Source organism: Argiope bruennichi, chromosome 1, assembly GCF_947563725.1.
Source record: "Argiope bruennichi chromosome 1, qqArgBrue1.1, whole genome shotgun sequence".
Classification (NCBI taxonomy): domain Eukaryota; kingdom Metazoa; phylum Arthropoda; class Arachnida; order Araneae; family Araneidae; genus Argiope; species Argiope bruennichi.
In genome coordinates, this window is record NC_079151.1 from 121,935,379 (window position 1) to 121,957,207 (window position 21,829).

Below are 21,829 nucleotides of genomic sequence, written 5' to 3' on the forward strand. Positions count from 1 at the left end.
TTAAAAAAAGGGGGATGGGGTTCCAGATGTCACATGGATATTTCTAAAAATTCAATAATTTTGTGTAAATATTAAAAAATGGGCTTCCTGATGTCCAATGGATATTTCTAAAAAATTCATCGGACTAAAACCATTCCAGCAATCACTAGGAAGTACAATTAGGATGCCAGAAAAAAACCAGCGCTTGAATGTAGCAATTTGCAAGATCAGCAACAGCAGATAAGAAACCCGACACCGCCTAACGTAATGTTCCGTAGCAGCACAATCTGAGTGCGCTAATCACCTCAGTTCAAATAAACGGAAAATTCGTTAATGCCTTAAGAACCTTGCCTCTCACGTTTCACTCGACAAAAAAATATTCCATGCGCATAATTAGGGTGTTCAGAAATGCGGTAATTGTGTTGTTCTTTTTGGCACTGGGGATTTCAAGTGCCCGTACACGCCCGCCAAAGACGCGAATTTTGCGCCTGCTTTAGCACGGCCGAGAAATGAAACTTAATACCGCTTTCCAGTCGGCACTTTTCGATACGATCTCATACTTGAGAATAATGAATTCAAATAAAGAGGAAATATATTCTTAGATCTTTTCTCCCAACGGAAAGGACCGAGCACAATTCGCTGTTTATTTCTTTGTGGCAATATGCCTGCTTTTTCCCATTTATAAATAGCCTTTGATGGTCGTAATTTCGGGTATGAATATGTAAGTAAGTATTTCCGCTCAGAGTCACGTAGGAAAAAAAAATGCACTTAGGGAAAAGTCGAAGGATTAAAAATAAATAAATCAATAAAACCAATTATACAGTTTTATTTAAAAATTTAATTAACTTTAATTAACTTTAAAATTTCAATTCCTGTTCCTGTGGATTAAAATTTGTCTCTTATGGAGTTTAGATAGGTTGAACTTTCTTATACATAGCTGAAGAATACCTTTTCATTTCTGAATTTCATTCATTTCAAACCTGTAATTGGAAGTATCTGAAAGACGAGATATCTCGTCGGCAGCGTTGAAAGTGTTAATAATATTTATAGGCTGGCACATTATGTAAAAACTGCGTTCTACAATGCAGACTTTTACATCTATAGCTATCAAATGTGACATATTGTTAATTCTTGGGTAGTATGTGCACATTAATGAAGGTTTAATCAAAATTTTATTACATTTTTTATTAAAGTTAATTAAAATTTTAAAGTATCGTCTCAAGAACTTTGGAGCATAGAAATGCACTTAAACCATTTTTACACCATTTTAAAATTCAAAGATCATCTTTTCAATAATATCATTTTTCTTCATTTTTATAATAATTTTTTTAAAATATTATAATACTTTATATTTAAGTATATTGTGATGGTATTAAATGCACTTTTTGTGAGCACGTTATCGTTGCCATATTATTGAGAATAAATTTAAAAATAAAATAAATTCAGACGAATCAAACCTGAAAATTTATCCACAATTTAAATCTCCTTTAATTTTTTCAATTTGTTACAATATTTCATTAATTATAATGTAAAGCCTTTAATTATACATAACAAAAGAAACGATATCAAATTAATCGTAAAATATATCTTTATTTCATTACCCTGCATTTCTCTCTTTTTTTTTCTTGGAACGTCAAAATTAACCTCAAGACTAAGATTTATGTAATAAATAAGCCGCATGCTGACATTTCTGTTATTGAAAGATAAGAATTAATCACAACATAAAGAAGAATAGATAATAAAAACAATAAAAACTGCTTCACAAACATATTTTTATTATTTCCAACTTTTTTTAGAATTTAATTTTTAACACATTAGTATTCCTAGTGAAGAGGCGCCATTAGTAAGTTATTAGAATTTAACTACCTTTATAGATTAGCTGATACATAAAATTTGAAAATATTGAAATATTGTATTGTAGGCAAAAATATGCAATTGCACAAAATTTCAGAACTAGCCAAAAACCGATTAAAATTTTTTATTTTTACAAAGAGGTACAGTGCAAGTAAAGTGTAAACATTTTTTTTTTTTTTTTTTTTTTTTTTTTATGAATCGGTTAGGTTTTCTGACTTACATGTATCTTTACATATAGTGTCTTTTAATTAGAATTTTTATAACAAATCAAATACAAATGGAAATAGAAATGAATAATGTTTTATATATTTAATTCGGACTTTTCAAAATCATTGTTTATATATAGCGATTTAAAACAGGTTCACATATTTGTGAATTATAATTTATATATATTATTACCTCAATAAATCGCAATCTATTTTCAAGGCTATCTACTCTTGTAAATCACGAGTTACTCAGCTTGTATTCGTGTGAACAGCAGGTTACATGATCCCTTGGTAACATAAAAATTGCTTCATAATTATTCTAAACAAATTGGCAGAGGACGTCATTATATCTTTGCATATAAACAGAAGATCGTCTCGTGCCCAAAGTATCTGCAGTTACATTTAAACGTTACTTACAAATAATGAATAAATGCATTCCGTGATTTTAGTTAAAAAAGTAAACAACTAAAAGAATAAAATTTTAACTATTTAGAATGTTAATAAAATATATTGTTTATTTTGTTAGAAACTGATTAAATAATTTCTGAGTTACCATGGAGTCGTAACTCGGTTGCTAAGCCAATGGGGCAAAGAAATTTTACCGCCGTCGCCAGTCGTTGGATGCTCTGGGCGAAGTTCGAGCTCTCTTTCGTTTCGACCGCATGCAAGTTAGCACTTAACCTAAGGTGACCGGACGACAATGTGGGAAAAGTGCACCGGTCATGTCTTGGACACCTCGGATTGTACCATATTTTATTTTTCATTATTAAAATCGATTTGGATTCAGTACTTAAAAAGTAAGTTAAGATAGCTAATTTTAATAAAAATAAAATCGTCTGCACATTTTTGCTACACATATAAAATTATTGAATGCCCTGATTAAATGGAATTGTCCCAAAATTCATTACTTTAACTAAAAAAATAATCCAAGATTAAAAATGTACCGCATTTCAATTTAATATTTTAAATAGGTGGTTTTGCTCTTATTATATTATCTCACATATCATATATATGATTTCTGTTTTGTCAACGATATTTTAACTGCTCGCCATCGGACATGCGAATGCTCGTGAGCGAATATCCTTATCAAAATGTTTTTAAGTTTTTAAAAGCTGTTTTTTTTTTTTTTTTTTTTTTTTACTATTTTATCTAACATTTGACTTTGTAATTTTAACTTCTTGCCATTTTTATAAGACAGCATACAAATATATTAGATATATTTAACACAATTTCACATTTAAATAATTTTTATTAATATAAAAAGTATTTTTTAACTATACACCGTATGGCTGGCACAGAATAGTTAGAATTGGCTCTTGCGACACTAAATACTACAAATCCAATCACACATATCCCGTTTTCAAACATTTCCCATCTTTTACAAGACTATTTGTAGATCTTTTAGATTAAATTTAAAAGGTAATTAATATACATAGATTCTCTCCATTTATACTTTTCCTGGTTTAATCTCAATTCTTTCGGTCTTTTGAAAAGTGTAAAAGTGTATGTTATATTTGTGTTAAAATTTAATTTTTCTTGGAATATTTTAATTTTTTTAAGGAATTTACCTAATTTCTTATTATTTATAAAATACGGTCTCTTTATCTTGTCCAGTGCAGATGCATCAACCCATAAGAAAGATTGTTTAAGTGATATTAAAATACTTCATGTGTGCTTCTTTAATCCATCTTGTTTTTCCCTTTTCGAACTTCTATAAGTCACAAGAGTAAAGCATCATTTATAAGTTCCCCATTTGAACGCAGTTTCATCATAGTCTGATTCATTCACAAAGAAAGCAATCATTAAATGTTTCATTTAAGGGACACAAAGCTTCGGTTATATACCGAATTTGGTACACTGAATCAGTATTACGATCGACTTTCGAGCCGTAATACATACATCATATGACTTGAAATTTATTCACAATTGATAAATTAATGAACGAGAGATTGTCAGATGCTGATTTAAGCGATGACGTTGAAGAGTACGAATAAGCTATTCCGCCCTTTCTTAAAGATGCACTTGGCTTCATTGAAAACCTTTGAACTTTTTATTATTTGATAAAACATTCAATAAAAATAATTTGATACCAAATGCTGTAACTACTCACAGAAAATCAACAAGCCAGATGGTAGTTAAAGATTATTTTCTTCATTATAATTTTTTTTTCTTTAATGAACTTAAATCGTTAAAATGGGAAATTATAATTAGTACTCAATATAGGATATACAGGTATGAATTTTTCATTGTTATAAATATTTAATTTCGAAATTTAAACGTTATCTTCATTATTATATAATAATATACTAGTTAAGTATAAAATTATTATTTTTAAAGGTATATGCAAGCATTAAATTTGTAAGCATCAAAGGTAGCATTAAATTTGTAAGATACTTTATAAAAATTTCGATTATGCACTTTTTCATCTCTATGTCACTTCCTTGATAAACTTATAAATAGTTCTTTGCTGCTTTTTTTTTTTACTTTTAGTTTTCCCAAGAAGTAGTGTTATTTTCGATTTTTCGAGCAAATTTAGAAAATCCATTACATTTTCTTAATTGTTAATTTATAAACGAACGTCATTTTTTTAAACCTTACCCATGAGATAAATTTTTCCATTGCTATTTGAATGTGCACTAAATGCGTAATAAAGAACTCCAAATAAAATAAAAGTATCGAAAAATATTATTCCCACTATAGTTTTACAGAAACGTGAGGCGCAACATGATTTAATAGGGCAATGTTTAATTAAATGTGGAATCAATCGTTATATATCATCGATAATTTAAAATTAACTCCAGCGGATATTAAAAATCATTTAAAGTGATTAATATTCTTAAACAATTTCAAAATTAAACTGCAGGCGGTAAGAGAATTTTATATATTATAATATTTTATATTAAATTAGTTTTCATTAAAATTTTTCTAATATTAAGTGAGAATGTATGTTTTTGGCAGTCATCTATCAAACCTTTAGATCTAAAGTTTCCAGATTTGGCACAGATGCACTTCAGAGTATATGTACTCTAGGGAATGTTTTTAAAATAATTTTAATTAATTGCAATTAAATATAATTTTGACGTTATTATATTATAAAAGAGGAAAATGTCATAGCACAAAAATAACTTTTACAAAATCTTGAAATTTCGAAAATTATTTTCTCTCTATACTAATTTAATTCCCTTACCAGTTTTTTTATCTATTTTAAAATTAATTAAAAATATTTTAATGCTTACTTTACAACAATACAATTTACTGCTGTAATGAACTTCAAATCAATTATAGTGTTACTACAAATACTTCACCCTTCATTTTTCTTTCATTATTAATAATGAAAAATATTTATAATGAAGGATTTTTGGATTATCATTTCTGTTTTAAAAGGATTATCATTTCTGCTAAAATTACTCTTTTATTAAATTTTTTCAAATTTTCTTGTATTAACAATTAACATTACCTTCACAAATAAGTAATGATGAAATTTCTTTTAACGCTGCTATTCTTTCATGTAGTGTAATTAACTATGTCAATATATATGATTGTTGTTATATATAGATTGTAAATTGCCTTTTTTTTATTTTAACATGTTGAATTTTTATATTGAATCAGAGAAATTTGTATTGAATAAAAAAAAACATGAATAGGACTGAACAAATAAAAAAATGCAACTATTAAGTACAAAACATTTCTTTAAGTTGTGTTGAATTTTGCATGTTTATAGGAAAAACAATTATAGATAACTGATTAGGTAAGAGATAAAGTATTGGATCACTCAAACTGAAGGAATTTTGAAATATATCTTTTTAGGGTTTCAGTAAAAATACGAAATCAATATTAGCAAAAAGAATAAATACAGAATCAAAAAGGAAGATCTTCAGACCGGATTCTTAATTTCTTTCTTTTTAATTCTATATTTATTCTTTTTGCTAACATTGATTTGACATTTTTACTGATTTGGTTAAGTTTATCTGTATTTTAGTAATAGCAGCATTAGCGCTCTCTAAATACAATTGCATCTTTTTTAGTTTTATTCAGAAATTATTTTTTTAGTTTGTTTTCAGAAAAAAATATTAATTTTAATTGAAATCTCATAATGCATATATTTTTAGGGTTTCTACATATTTGCCTGCTTAGCATATTCTTTATAGCTTAGTGTATTCAATATTCTTGAAATTTCACATTAAAAAAAATTACAAAACTAAATTGAAATCTTGCCCAGTAGAATCTTAATTCCCTCATGCTGGGTAAAACACTATAATAACAATATTTAGACTATTTCGGATTAACATTTTTAACATGAAAGGTTTAATTCATAATTTATGTATATACATATTTTAATACCAAATCCAATTTAAAGCTGCGAATTAAAAAAAAACAGATTTTTCTTCCATAATTTCGAATTATAATAAAAATGTCTCCTTTTATGAGAAATCTTTGCATTAATAGTGATTCGAATATTAAAGAAAAAAAAAAGGTCGAAAATGAGGGAAAATCTTATTAAAATAATAAATATTAATATAAAATGTAATAAAAAAATTTCTTAGACATTCCAATTTTTCAACGAATATTATATGACACAATAAACCTAAATTCGTTAGGATGAAAAAATTATTTTTATAACACAATTCACCGAAGAATACAAAATTGATGAAACTTTAAAAATAAAAATGTTAAATAAGAAAAATAAAATTAAGAAAATTTCGTGAGGTATTTTTTCCGCATTCTAAAAATTAATCATCTTGCAAACAGCGTCACACCACCCAGCAACACGCTCTGTTCGAATAAAATAACCAAAACTCTTCCCGCCAAAATTTCAATACCGGCGACACATTCGTTCATCTGCGCGCTCATTGGACAGAAACCAGATTTGTTTTTCTTCTTTATTATTAATAACTTTTCCTCCTCAACCACTTTCTCCCTTCCAGTCCAGTTCAGCAGACTTAGAATAAACAAAGCAGATCCCCTCTTCGTCAAAAAGAAAAAGGGGAAAAAAAAAAAAAAGATATTCGCTAGGAATAATAATTCAACTCTGCATCTTTTCTTCCCTTTAGCAGAAAAAACCCCACTGATTAGCGTATGAGGGAAAATTTTCTATCAAGAAAAGCAAGCTATCTAATCGAAAAAAATAATAAACCGAAGAGAGCGAGAGAGATGAAAAAAATATAATAAAACTACACGCAGCAAAAGCAATAATAAAAATAAAAAAAAATAAATGGGTTCAATGCACCTGATATCCCAGACATCAAAATCAAGCCTAGACGTTAGATCATGTTATGTATATTATTTCCCCAAGTGTCGAGTGCCTGTCTAGACGATCACGTGACCAGGGTGCGTAGGACGTGCACACTATGCCCCCCCCTCTCTTCTTCGAAGATGGACGTTCTTGATACGAGCAGGCATAAAGTGAGCGGAGGGTATTGACGGGCCAGCATTGTGGCAACTCCTACCGCTGCTGCGGGAACAAAAGCTGTTCGAGTGATTCTTGATTTATTTGTTGTTTTTTCGCATCGACATGTTTCCGTTGCCGGTGCTTATTTATTTTTGTTTGGTTCGGGTGGCACTCTCCAACGGAAATGTTTTGCGTAATGAATGAGGTCGAATGCCGCAGACGAGGAATGTTGATTGCCTCATTTTCTTCTTCTTTTTATTATTAATATCAGATTTGAAGAACAATTAATAAATAATATAGCGGTTTTTTTTTATTTGTATAAATCGGTGAATATTAATTTCTATCTTCTTTTGTGGAATATGTGAAAAAAAATTTTTTAATTGCAAATTTTATATTTAACAGAAAAAAAAATATTAAGAATCGTTTTATGATTTTCATTTCACTTGCCGTTTTTTGTAAATATTTAATTATTTAAAAATTCATTTTGATATTTCGACGAGAACTGCACAAAATCAAATAGATTTTATAAAAATGAAGCATTACTCACAGTTCATAGCTTTTTAAATAATTTTCTTTATAAAAATTGATTAACCTCCTCGTTGTACAATCTAATCTGATTATACCTGTTAAAATAAGCTGCCATTTTGATTCAACTAGAAGTATAGTACAAACATTTAAAACTTTTCTCTGGACCTGTAATGTCATTTGTCATTACTGGAATATTGTGCTTTTATTTTGGGGTGGAGATTCAATGGGTTCTATATGGCAACATGATCTGAATATATATATAAAAAAAAATTTAAATGAATTTATTTAAGGCATATGTCTACATTAGGGATTAAATTTTTGAAAAACGTTAGAAAATAGTTATATTTTTGAATATCTGCATAAAAGATATTGAAAAAAATAACTAAGAAACCAAAATACACTAGTTAAGTGGCAATTAAAAAAAATCGGGGATGCTTACAATTTTGCAGATAGCTTAAGAAATATATTATCCATTCTTTGAACTAAAAATTAAGCTGTAATTCTATCCATTCTTTAAATACTCGGGTTCGACTAATAAATAACACGAATTTTTCAATTTTTTCATATTGTGAAGCACTAAAACAATTATAAAATATTTCTAAATGAATAGATTACTTATTCTCTAGTTCAGGAATTGCAGAGAAATTATTTTACCAAATTTGAACAAAAACTATGCATTGAATTTTAAATTAAGAGATTTTTTTTTGTAAGAAAATTCTATCAAAGATTAAAATTGGAAAAAAAATCTTCTAAAGATATAAAGTAGCATTGAAATGTATCTAAATACAGATATAAAAATCGGTGTCCCAAGAAATAGGCTTAGAAACCTGCTGCTAAATTCTAACGATTTTTATGAAGATACCTGCTCAAACATTAAGAATTTCAAATTTTAAAAAACATGATAATTTCGCAAAAAGTCGACATTTCAGCATAGTCGGCTATCTTAATTAACCTGAATGCATGTAATTCATCTGGAATAAATGAATAATTTTAAACTCAAAGTATTTACAAGTCGCCTTTTTTAAAAATTAATTAACAAGTAATATTTTGGGCTTAAAAAGCTTTAAACTGTTAGTGAATTATTTATGCACCGAATTTTAACATTTAAGTGAGATTTTGATTTATGAGTCTAGGCTTACAAAAGTTCGCTGCATGTGTCACACATAGAAAAATCCCCTCACTCATTAACATATTCTTAAATTATTAAAAATTAAAACGCACTGTTCATATTAGAGATTTTTTTTCCTTCAATTAAAAATATTCAATGAAAAAACAATGTATCACTAGGAGATTTATGGCTTAGAAGCAGAAGATAGTTTAAAATTAATACGTAATAATCTTAATATTTTAAAAATATAGATAGAATTACATTCACTCATTTTTAATTTCGAAGAATTCTCATCTAAATTTTACCATTTTTTGCATTAATATTTTAAGCAATATAGATAGAAAGAGAGTGAGAAAAAGTAGATTTCAACATAAGGCATGCTTTTAATAAAATGTTTTGATATTTTTGTAGTATTGGCAATTGTTTTTAACGTCAGAATAAAGCAATAAGGAAAAAGTTTTGAAGTACATCTAGTTTTAAATTCTTGCCCTTTATGGTGATATAACTGAAGAAAAAAAATTGGGGGGGGGGGATGCATAATGCAATGAACAGAATGGCGCTAGGCTTCCAAAATATGAATTATATGTTCACAAAAGTTGAAGTTTAAAAATATATTAATAAGGAAGCCATTAGGGCAAAATTACAGAAAATATTTAATTAAAATTTCTTAGCAATCATAAATTTTAGTGAATTAATTGGTGGCCGAAGATGGTTACTTATAAAAATAAGCTTGCTTTGCTTACTAATATTGTGAACTAGAGGTCCACAAATTTCAGTCCAGGAGAAAAATGTTTTCGATTATATAATTCAGCAAAATGCTCTTAACATTCAAAATTTTTCATACAGTTTTGAACATTAAAATGGCGCAAATGAAACGTTTATTTGAATCAAACGAATTTGCATTCGAATATTTAAATAAATCTCTACTATTAATAAGGTAGAATGTGTATTTTTGACGCAAAGCTATTGATGACGGAATTTTTGACATAATGCTTCTGATTAGCATATGCATTCTTAGGAGGAAGAAAAGTTACGAAAAAAGTTAAATTTTAGGTGGAGTTTTACTTTAGTAAAAGTAAGTGAAATTTCGGCATTCTTCCGTGATAACTCTTGAAAATAATAAAAACGTTTTTTACATCACAATTTTTAAAAAAAAAACTTTTACTATATAATTTTTTTTTACATTTTCCCTCAATTTTTTTAAAAAAAATATTTAAGTGTGTTTTAAGACAAGATTGTTGAAATGAAATTCAAATCGTTTACAATGTTTCTGTTAATATTTTATTCTAGCTTTTTTTTTATTGTTCTATAATTAATATTTTTGATTGATCGAGATGTGAGGATTCTTTTTTATTTTTCACTATTAAAAAGATTTCAAAATAAGGAATTCTTTGAATAAAATTTTTGAAATTTTTTGCACTTACAATGAAGGTTGTTTAAAAATCGAACAGTGACAAAAAATTGTAAACTGCGCCTATTTTTAAAAATATTGTTGCCCTTTCCTGTGATATAGATAGAAAATTAAGTATATGCATAGGACAATAAACAGAATGGTATTAAGGCTTTTAAAATAGTGTGAGTTATATGTCTACCAAAATTTGTTTAAAATTTTTGGTACATTCGAATGGAATAATTCTATTTTTGAGGCTTGTATGTTCAAAATCCATATTAAATCATTTTGTACGTCACATTTAAATGAGAGTATAACAGGAACAATGTCTCCTTTCGGAACTTTTATTTTATTTACAGTTCTTTATTTACGCATTTAGTAATAGCCAAATAATGAAGGAATAATTAATATCATGCATAAGGTTTTTAAAAATAATATTCGTTTATAAGATAAAGAAAAGACAATTTGAAAGATTTTCTAAATTTCAGCCTAAAGCCCGACAATAACGTTACGCTTTGAACGAAATAAAAAAACAATGAAATAAATGGCAAAAAGCTATTTATGTATCTTTCAAGGGGATGACATAAAATAACATAGGTGAAAAGATGTATAATGAAAATTTTAGCAAGCAAATTTGATTCTTAGAAATTTAACGCTACTAAAGAATGTTCTTTTCAAAGTAAAAATTAATATATTATTGCACAGTAATGGATCATAATTAAATTTTGAAATTAAAAAATTATTATAAAAATTAGAAATACCTCACCTTTATTGTCAAACGTTCGTATTAATTATGCATTTCTTATTTAAAAGGTTTATCTTAAATTTGATTTTTGTTACCATTTTTATATCTCAAAACTGATAAGAAATTATTAATGTCTCTAAAAATTTGCATTTCTGTGGTACTTAATGAATCGAAAAATTCTTCCGTTATTTCTCGTAAAATTTTTATTTAATTTTATAATATTTAGCATGGTTTCAAATAAGTGATGACGGTTAATTTCAAAATTTCTCTCAAATGTAATTATATTTTTTTTAAAAATTTAGACATTTCTTTAACATGATATTGTTATATCGAATGGTATATTACCAGTAAATAGCGACATAAAAAATCGTTCAACACACTACAGGATTGATGAAAAAAAGAACTTAAAGGTAGTAAACCTTAGATGCATTTACTGATTAAGAAATAGGTGCTCACAGGTGAAGAATTTTTGCAATCAGAATATTAATTAAAAGTTAATTGAAATATATTTTTTTGGAATATTGTCAGAGCATATTATGTCAGAAAAATTATTTTTACATTTCATTAATTTGCTGAAAAATATGCATAACAAATTCTTTAATTGATGGTCTGAATCACATTTCTGGGGCACTAATTTTATTTCCATATAATTTGTTTTAGATTTCAGTATATTTTCGAAATATTTTTAAAAAAATATATTTTATAAAATTTTTTATTGTTTTAGTTACTATGATTTAGTAGCACATCTTCAGAAGATGTTAAATAAAATTTTTCGTGCAATCATTAGCATCGCTGTTAATGAAGAGTACATTAAAAAAATATCTATAATGCTTAAAGGAGAAAAAACAGTTTCAAAATCAAATGGGCAATGCAAAACAAAGAATTTTTAAGATTTAAACAAGATTTTTTTTTAAAGTTCCTTTCTTTTTTATATGCAATTCTTTCTGCAAACTGAGTGAAAAGATTTCACTTTATTTTTAAAAAAGTATATTTTGTAAAATTTCTAAGTTTTACTATGTTTTAATACACCCATCTTACGAAAATATTAATTTTTTTTTCGTGTAATCGTCAACATCACGGTTAATAGAGAGAAATTTTTAAAAATTATATAATGTTTGAAATAGGTAGTGTAAAAAAAAAGAATTTTTAACATTTAAATAAGATTTTTAAAAAATACTTCTGCTTTCTTTCAATAAGCAATCCATTTTTGCTTACATTCTTCCTATAAATTGAGCGAAATTTTTTTTGGGGGGCAGTAGATGCAATGGGTGATATAATAAAAGTCTGAAACATTAGCATGCTACAATGTTTCGAATAGGATTCAAATTTCCATCTCATTTAAAAATGTTTTTTATTATTGGGCGTTGAAGAAGCTTTAAGAATTTTTTTTTATTTTTTTCATTTTATTAAGTTATAAAGGAACTCCCAGAAGTGAGTACTAAAATGTCAATGAGCAAATTAGGTATTAAAAATGACATAATAACTATTTTTAACGCAAATGAAGTATAAAGCGAAATAGAAACTGATTTCTCGATTTCATACTTTGCGGTTTCATTATCTATATTTATAACACTATTTAAAAAATAATTTCATATTTAATCACTTTATTTCAGATATTTTAATGTCAGACAACGTTCAAGGTGATAAAATTTCAATGAAATCAATTTTCATTTTTATATTCGAATTATTGCTTCTTTTCACTAAGTATTTTTTAAATCTTTCTTCGTCAAGAATGTAAAGTATTAATAAAATCCTCCTGTTTTCCAGTGGTTTACTCGATACAAACAAAAGTGAATTCAAACATAGTTTATATTCTGGAAATAAAAACTATTAAAAATAAATACTATTAAAAATAAAAAAAACTATTAAAACTGAACTATTAAAAATAAATTTTTTTCAAATTTTACTCACAAATGCCATGAAATACAAGGAAGCTTTAAAGTAGATTTTTTAATGATTAATTAACCAGCTAAAATTTTTATAAATTAAAAATTATGTTCCTATTTATTTCCGTGATGCTACTCGCACTGCTTCTTTAAATTTTATGATTCTTGAAAAATTCCTAATATCTTATAGGGAAAAAAATTGGTTGAAAGAGATTCCTTTCTTTCTTTCCTTTTTTTTTTTTTTAAATGTTTCGATCAGTTCGTGTTCTTATTCTCATTTTGATTAAAAAATGTAGACGGTGAAGAAAGTGTGTGATATTTTATATAAAAGCATTTTTATAACGAAGTAATTTAAATATTTTTAATGCATTTATTTAAAAGAATATTATTATTACATAGAAAACAGTTAAAAATATATTTTTAACTTTCTAGCATTTCGTGCTTACAGCATGCAGTCATCAAAATTGATTGAATATGGGATAACTATAACCTTTGTTATGTTATAAATATTTTAAATTTTGCTCTCAGATATTAGGTGCACAAAAGATGTTTTAATGAACGTTTTGTAATAATAAACTAAATAGAAATTTTTTTTTATTAATAAAGGATATAAAAAATTTTTCATCCAGATTAAAGAATTTCTTTATCGTCCCTTATTTTCCTTATTCTTCAATTATCATTGCTAATTTTCACTCGATATAAATATCGTTTGATATCATATGAAGTAAAGTTTAAATAGACAGTTTTTGATATGTTGAACAAACATAACACGTATATTCCATATTTTATTTAAAAGGGCTAAAATTAGTAAAGCAAAGATAGTTTATTCTATCTCCCATTAAGACTTTTTCCCTTACTATTCAAAGTACAATGAGGCATGGAAAAAAAAAAAATCCGCTTGCCGAAAAAGTGGGAATTCTAATTTTCTTTGACGGCCGGTAGCTTCAAGGCAGAGGCTTTTTGACTTCGGAAAATGAGAATCGTAAATTAACTCCATGAATATATACCATATAATAATGATAAAAATAGAAATTAATGTTGGTGCGATGTAAGATATTTGTGAGTAGAATATCCACTGAGAAAGCAAGCTATTATCCAATCATAAATCAGCATTAAATCAGTATATCTCAGGAACCACTGAAAACCACAAACGAAGTGATTATTTACAAATAGAATACCATAACAGATATCGAAAGATAAGTTTTTCAGTTTCTTTAAAAGGTAGCTTTGAAAATATTTTTCTACTAATAATAAGAAAAAAATGTGCGTGTATGTGTTAGCCCTAGAGAGCCGCCTATTTGCCTTACTTCTATCAAAAGATAAGTTGCTGCCTTGAAATTCAGCCCATGTTCATTTTTTGAAATACATAACCGCTTGATTTTCTTCTCTTATTGAAAGATAAAGAAGAAGATGCATTATCTATGTAATTTGTAAGACGAATAAAAAAGTTACAATACTGTGAAATTTAGTATATAGATGAACCGGACATTTGCGTTTCTAATGCTGGTCTGACGTCATGGGACTGGTCACCATTAGAAACGTTTGTGACAAATAAACAGAATATATGTAAAATAATTAAGATATCACGGCTTTAACATCTAATAATTTAGCGGAATGCTGAACATGAAAATATATCTAAACGATTTAATCGAAATTAAAAATAAATAACCCGTATTCTCGGCGTATCAATTGGTTATTAAAAACAACTGTTAAATAATAAACACTCTCTTCTCGGCTAATTACTTTATTAGCCTTTCCACCATTCGAATCACACAAAAAATAATTTCAGATTTTTAAAAATAATTTAAAAGTTGCATTTTTATTTACATCACTTTACATATTGTGCATTTTTCACGTTATTGTCAAACATCATTTTTTATACGTTCTTTTAAAAGGCTGATGAATAAGCAAAATTTTTAATTTTGATCATTATTTATTAAAATCAACCGGTGAAAATTCATTTAAAAATAATGATTTTAAAGTTTTAAAATAGCACTTATATATTGCTACAAATTATAGAATGCTGTGTATTATTAAATTTTAAAATTCAACATTTATCATAAAAATGAGAAAAATCCTACTTTATAGCCAAACTTGAATAGTAATTATACATTTCTTAATTTAACAATTTATAGCAACTATGTCTGAAAATAGATTGTTTATGAATATATTAAATAATTTTCATTTAATGTTCTTAACTTCCAAAAAGTTTTCTGCATAAAATCGTTTGAATTTTGTTTCTATGCAATTTTTTGGGTAGTAATATATTTTAATAATTTACATTTTAATGCTATTATATATTTTCAAATGATAATTTCTCATATTCTAAATTTTGCCAAGAATTTTCAGCGAAAAATTTTACAAATCAAAATCTAACGCAGAATAGGTTTTTTTTTCTTCTTTTTTTTTTCTTTCAGATTTTGTATAATTTTCAATAGTGTTGCCGTTTCTGAACAGGTAATTTATTCATTTAGAATGATTTACAGTAGTTTTAATGTTTCACAATATGAGATAAATTTCACATTATTTATCAATCGAACTCCAATATTTAACGACTGGATAGAAATATAACTGTTTTTCTTAATTCAGGAATAAAATAATATATATTTTTAAGGTATCTGCAAGATTTTGAACAAATTGCTTGATAAATTTCTAAACTAGAAGGGATATCCTTTATAAACTATCTTTAGCTTTCAACTGGTATAGTTTTGTATAGATGTATTTTCTTTTTAGATATTTTATGCAAAAATTTTAAATATATATAAAGATTTTATAGCAGCTTTCGAAACATCATCCAGATCGTAGTCATATACCTTTTATGTATTCAGATAGGCCTATCATTAAAAAAAAATTAATCGGCGTCTGAAAATTAAATACAGGCATTATGAATCGAATTAGGTTCAATAAATATTTTCCAATAGTGCTTTGGGAAATAAAATAAGTTTTTATATGGATTCCACGGCGTCTTTTAAAAAAGTATACATTCCAGCTTTTTTTTTTATCATCAGCTCAATTAACACTTGATAATCCTCTAATTCATCAGTTTTGAATATTTCCGAAGTCATGGTATCGGTAACACAGTTCACATTCATATCGATATTCATTATAGTTTTTCGTACGTTGTGTAAACCGTGAGGAATCCATTAGAATTCTTAAATAAATATTTGCTGCGCAAATCATATAGTGAAACTATACTCATGCTAAATTTAACTATAATCAATATAATATTCAATAACTTTTCACTATTTTGAAATAAATTAAAATATTTAATTACTTTGATTAACTGATTGATATTTAATTGATAATATATTTTAATTGATTAAATATCTAATAGATTCACATATATTTCCTTAAATTTCTGTGAAATATTTGCAATATGAAAATCCATAGAAGATATTAACTCGTAGCTTTAGCAAGATACCCACCAAAAATAATAAAAAAATTCAAAATTGATAATCTAAAGTTACACAGTTGTAATTTGATAAGTAAAGGTTAGCTCACCTATTGTGTACTGGCATGTGGCTCATCAGTCATAAAATAATACTGAAACTTGAATTTCAAAATGGATACACTGAAAATAAAAAAAAGCTTATTAAGACTATAATAGCTATTAACAGACAGAAAAATATGACCAATAATTATCATGATAAAGTTATGAGAATTAATGAGAATGATCCTTTACCATCACAGAACAAAAGATAAATGGGTTTTGAATAAAAAAAAACATAAAAATATTTTCTTTTTTCGATAAATAACAATAAATAAATAAATTCCTTTCGAATATCCTAATTTTCGATGGTTGGTCATAGATTCAAAATAATGCCAAATTTGTATTAAACGTTCCAGGTTATTTCGTTATTTATACAGTAAATAGTACAGATTTCAAAAATTAGAACTAACAAATCAAAACTAAGAGCTAATTTTTTGAAATAAGAATGGAAAATTCAGAAAGTTAACTTTTGAAAAATCCTCCTTCCGAAATTTTACTATATAATGAATAAGGTCATACAAATACGACCAGTTTGAATAAATAGGCCTGAAAGAAATAAAGACAAAGTTTGTAAAACCACTAGCAGAACATAATATTTTTGATTTCATTTCCACATTTTAAATTTTTTTATAATAATCATTTACATTTTTTGTTTTTATTTATTTATTTATTTCCTCTTCTTGTCACCAGTGTCTGTATTGAGTTCAGAAAATCTGAAACCACTAGCAGAACATAATATTTTTGATTTCATTTCCACATTTTAAATTTTTTTATAATAATCATTTACATTTTTTGTTTTTATTTATTTATTTATTTCCTCTTCTTGTCACCAGTGTCTGTATTGAGTTCAGAAAATCTGAAACCACTAGCAGAACATAATATTTTTGATTTCATTTCCACATTTTAAATTTTTTTATAATAATCATTTACATTTTTTGTTTTTATTTATTTATTTATTTCCTCTTCTTGTCACCAGTGTCTGTATTGAGTTCAGAAAATCTGAAACCACTAGCAGAACATAATATTTTTGATTTCATTTCCACATTTTAAATTTTTTTATAATCATTTACATTTTTATTTATTTATTTCCTCTTCTTGTCACTAATGTTCTGTATTGAGTTCAGAAAATCTAGCCGTTATACATTTACTTAATTTATGTACCAGATTTTAAATATTTATGATAACAGTATTGTTAACTTATTTTTTTAAAAAAAATCTACCTGTTTATACTTTTACGTTTTTTAGAAATACATGCCAAATTTCTGTCCATTTGGTGGGTATCAAACATTATCATTTCTTCTAAAATAGTTTGTATTTAAGCTGGAGAACATTACGTTAATTAAAAGACATAATCGAAATTCTTTTTTTTACAATGTCATTAGAAACAAAATTCCAGAAAAACGTTTTGAGGAAGTAAGGCATTTCAGAAATTGGTTTTAAAGAAATTTCATGCACACAACTTTAAAAAATAGACTTTAATAAGTACTTTTACTTTATTTGAATTAGTTTCTAGATTTTCAAGATCCCATATTACTTGAAAATCATTATTATAATCATAATCCTGAAAATAATTTTTATTTAATTCGCTGCCAGGGGGCGCCATTTTAAAGAATGAAATTTAATTAAATTGACCGATTATCAGAAAAGTATACGTTAAAAATAATACAATAGGGTATTATAATCGAGAATGCATAAATGTGAGAAATTTTAAAAGGAAAAAAAAATCGACAACAAAATTTTATCATTACAAATGTGAAACCAATCAAATTAAATAAAAGTAATAATGAATTCTACACGTTTTTAATGCAATTTCTTTTGAACTTTGTTGACCTGAGGTCGAAAAACCAAGGAAAGTTTTGAAAAGTGAAAAGAAACAAAATGTGCAATAAATATTTAACACGTCGTTAAGAAGAAATGTATTTTAAGAATAAAACACTTGCACGGTCAAATTTTAATCTTATTGATATTAATTTCATGTTCATATTATACCTGTAAATAAGTTTTGAAATTCTAGAGTATAAATTCGTGATAAAGTATTTCGATCTTTCAAATGAAATGTTTACAACCTCAGCTTATATAAAACTCTACAAATATATATGCAGTTCAGAGCAGGCAATAATCAGTATGAACTGTCATCCCTATTATATTAAGTATTTAATACATTGAATAAATATATTCCAGTATATTCATTGTCTTATGCAATTATTTTTCTCTCATATCTAGTTTTATCTTCAGTAATATTATTTGGGATTATGATAGGAACAACAACAACAACAAAACGAATCTTTCTCTCACATTTTTTAAGTCTTAGATATTAATAAGGTTTTACTGTGAATAGTTAAGTCAAGTGTATAGTTAGTCATTTACTCTGAATAGTTAAACCGTGCATATGTCCAAATAGTAAATACCCAAACAATAAATAAAATAATAATCAAAAAATGATGAATATTTTATAAGAATGCCTCAAAATCAAAGAATAAAAATGAATGGTAGATGCTGCTCATCATCATTTAGTGTTCAGAATATCCAAAATGTTTCATAAATAATATATTTCTATAAATATACAAGGACAGCAGAAAAAGCAGGCCACCCAATATCATTCGTTTTAATTAGAAACATAAAAACAGATTCAATGTGCAGAATTGAAAAATATTCATATATATTTAATGCTTTTAAAATTTCTTAAATAGTTATCAAAATTATTGAGATATCAAGCATTCGTTGGGGCGACATGAGTTATAAACCCTTCGTATGAATAATGTTCAGTAAAAGATTCAGCGTGGTATTGCACTGATTTTCTTAAGAATCAAGGGCTTGCAGTGTTTTATCTCCTGTCTTCTCTTCTTCATCATTATCCTCGTACTGTATGTTCTCATGTATTAGATTCATGCATTCATGACAAAATGTTCCTTCAGTAGTTGTCTCTCAACTTAAATGAACTTGGCCTCAGAATGTTCTTCAGAAAAGATTTCTAATTTTTCATTAAATCAAAACCACCTTTTTTATTGATCATAATAAAACTTCCATATCGAACCGCCTGGACATCGAAATGAATCGTTACTGGATAATAACTGATCACTAAAACCGACAAATTTTCTATGCACAGGATATTTGTTACGGGTTACGGAACATCTATTTCTCGCTGTTTTGATCAGTAAAATCGATTGATTATTAATAGATTATTATTACGAGTAGCGACAACTATAGTAACAAACAAAATCTTCCAGGAATTATATGGAGCCTTTGGAATTTTTTAGCACGATTTTACACGTTTTGAAAAGAATAAAGATCCGTGAATTACGGAGAACTTGGATGAAATAGAAAGTCTGTAAACCCAACCCACCTCACCTCCGAATTAGTGAAAGTTTTACATCTTTCAAAACATGCAGACACAAACTCAAAACGCAATATCAGGATGTTTTTATACATGAATTGTTTGATGTTTTAAGAAGTGTTTTATACTTGCATGATTTTGAAAAAAACACACAAAGGATCATCCAATTATAGAACAACTCCATTAAAAAGTCTGTACTTCTATGCTTGGAATTGTAGCTTTTAAATCTTTCATCAATTTGTTATATCAGTCGTTTTCTTTGTTTTAAAAGAATACTAAGCAAAATGCGTGCGTTTGAATGAATTTTTGGCGGGTAAATGATTAGAATAAATGCAGGGGTGGTGCTTATATTTTCAATAAGATTTTCCTCTTAACTAAGCTCTTTATTTTAAAAATTTTGTTGCTTTCTTTGTTTTTCTAAACATCAGAAAGACAAAATAGCAATTAATATTCACATTTAGAAATGCGAAATAAATTTTTTCCTATTATATCGAAAACCTTACGTTTGGTTTCAGAGCACAAGCAAGAAATGTATTTGAGCAATATGCGATTATTTTCTTTAAATCTCCTCTAAATGAGTATAATTATGTAATGGAAAACCCAATTCTGTTTCAAGTTCATTATTGTACAATGTAACTAACTCGTGAATTTTATGCAAATTCATTAGGAAGAAATATTAATGATTGGTCACTGAGAATATTAACATATGTACTAAAATTAATCACAAAACACCCACCATTGGCGAATACACCAACCCTTCCTATAGAAAATATATTTCGTCTTTGTGATATAATCAGAAACCACACCATCATTGCTGAAATCTCAAAGAAAAGGGCTTACTTATCCGGCAACTGTTTTACCCACATAGGGGATATTGTTATACATTAGAACAATTAACAGTAAATTTTAAAGTTGTGCGTCTCTAAGTTTGTTAAATCCAACCATTTAGAAAACGTATCCTAATTTTTAAATTGATCGTATCTTATTTAAAAAGTGTATAATAACACAGCAGCAATAAGAAAAAGTTTATGTGTTTTTAAGCTTAGTTATTTGGCAACAGAAGAATAAGTTCCTGAAATCTTGCTCTATAACAGATAAGAGATCTGCATTTTTCAGTACAATCCTACATAGTCACTCTTGAATTTCAGCGTTCAATTGTCATAGGGCGCTGCTAATGGCCCCAAAAGTTGTTTTGTTTAAAAGGATTTATTATGGATTTAAAGGTAATCACTGCATTTTCACTGCACAAAAGAACACAACATAAATCCATCTGGGTATACCACCTGCGCCTTATAAATCAACCATGCATAACAATTCCAAAAAGGCTCAAGTGAATCTTTTAGAAAGTTCCCTCACCAGGAAAGCGCTGGCCAAACTCCGATAAAAATCAGCAAGACACCATCGAAGTGCTCACGGGGTATTAGTTTCGGACCACTGACAATTAAGCTGCATGATTGAAACATTAATAACGACTTTTTCAACCCTTTCTCTGAGCTCCATGACATTAAATATGAATTATTAGCGCATGGACCTGAATGCTAAACACTCTTCACCTTTGTCTATCATTAAAATGTGGCACGACGGCGTCAATTAATGGAAAACGATTGCGCGACATTTGTGTGTTTGTCTGGGCACACAGCAGGAAATTCAATGAAAGAAAGAGGAATTAATTTCCGAAAGTTCTGTTGGTGCGGCACTTAAAGTGGAATCGGAAGAGCTGTCTCGTCGAGGTAGCACATCAATAATATGACTAGATGTTCAGGATTAACCGGAAGAGAATGACCAATCGATTTTTGAATATTTGAAGCGTATTGAAAAAATGTATTATATTTGTCTCGATTTTGAGACCAAAATTTGGAATGAATAAATAAATAATTTTTATTCAAAACATATTCATTAGATTTTATTTCTTAAAAAGTT

General features: G+C 27.0%; 1 long non-coding RNA gene across 1 annotated transcript in view; it reads right to left on the minus strand.

The window, feature by feature from the left end:
• The window catches only part of LOC129986829 (uncharacterized), a 179,894-nt gene that overhangs the window by 77,141 nt on the left and 80,924 nt on the right, over window positions 1–21,829 (minus strand). The window contains exon 2 of the long non-coding RNA XR_008785567.1: window positions 16,587–16,656. This is a non-coding gene — a long non-coding RNA (uncharacterized LOC129986829). The remainder of the gene's footprint in view (window positions 1–16,586; window positions 16,657–21,829) is intronic.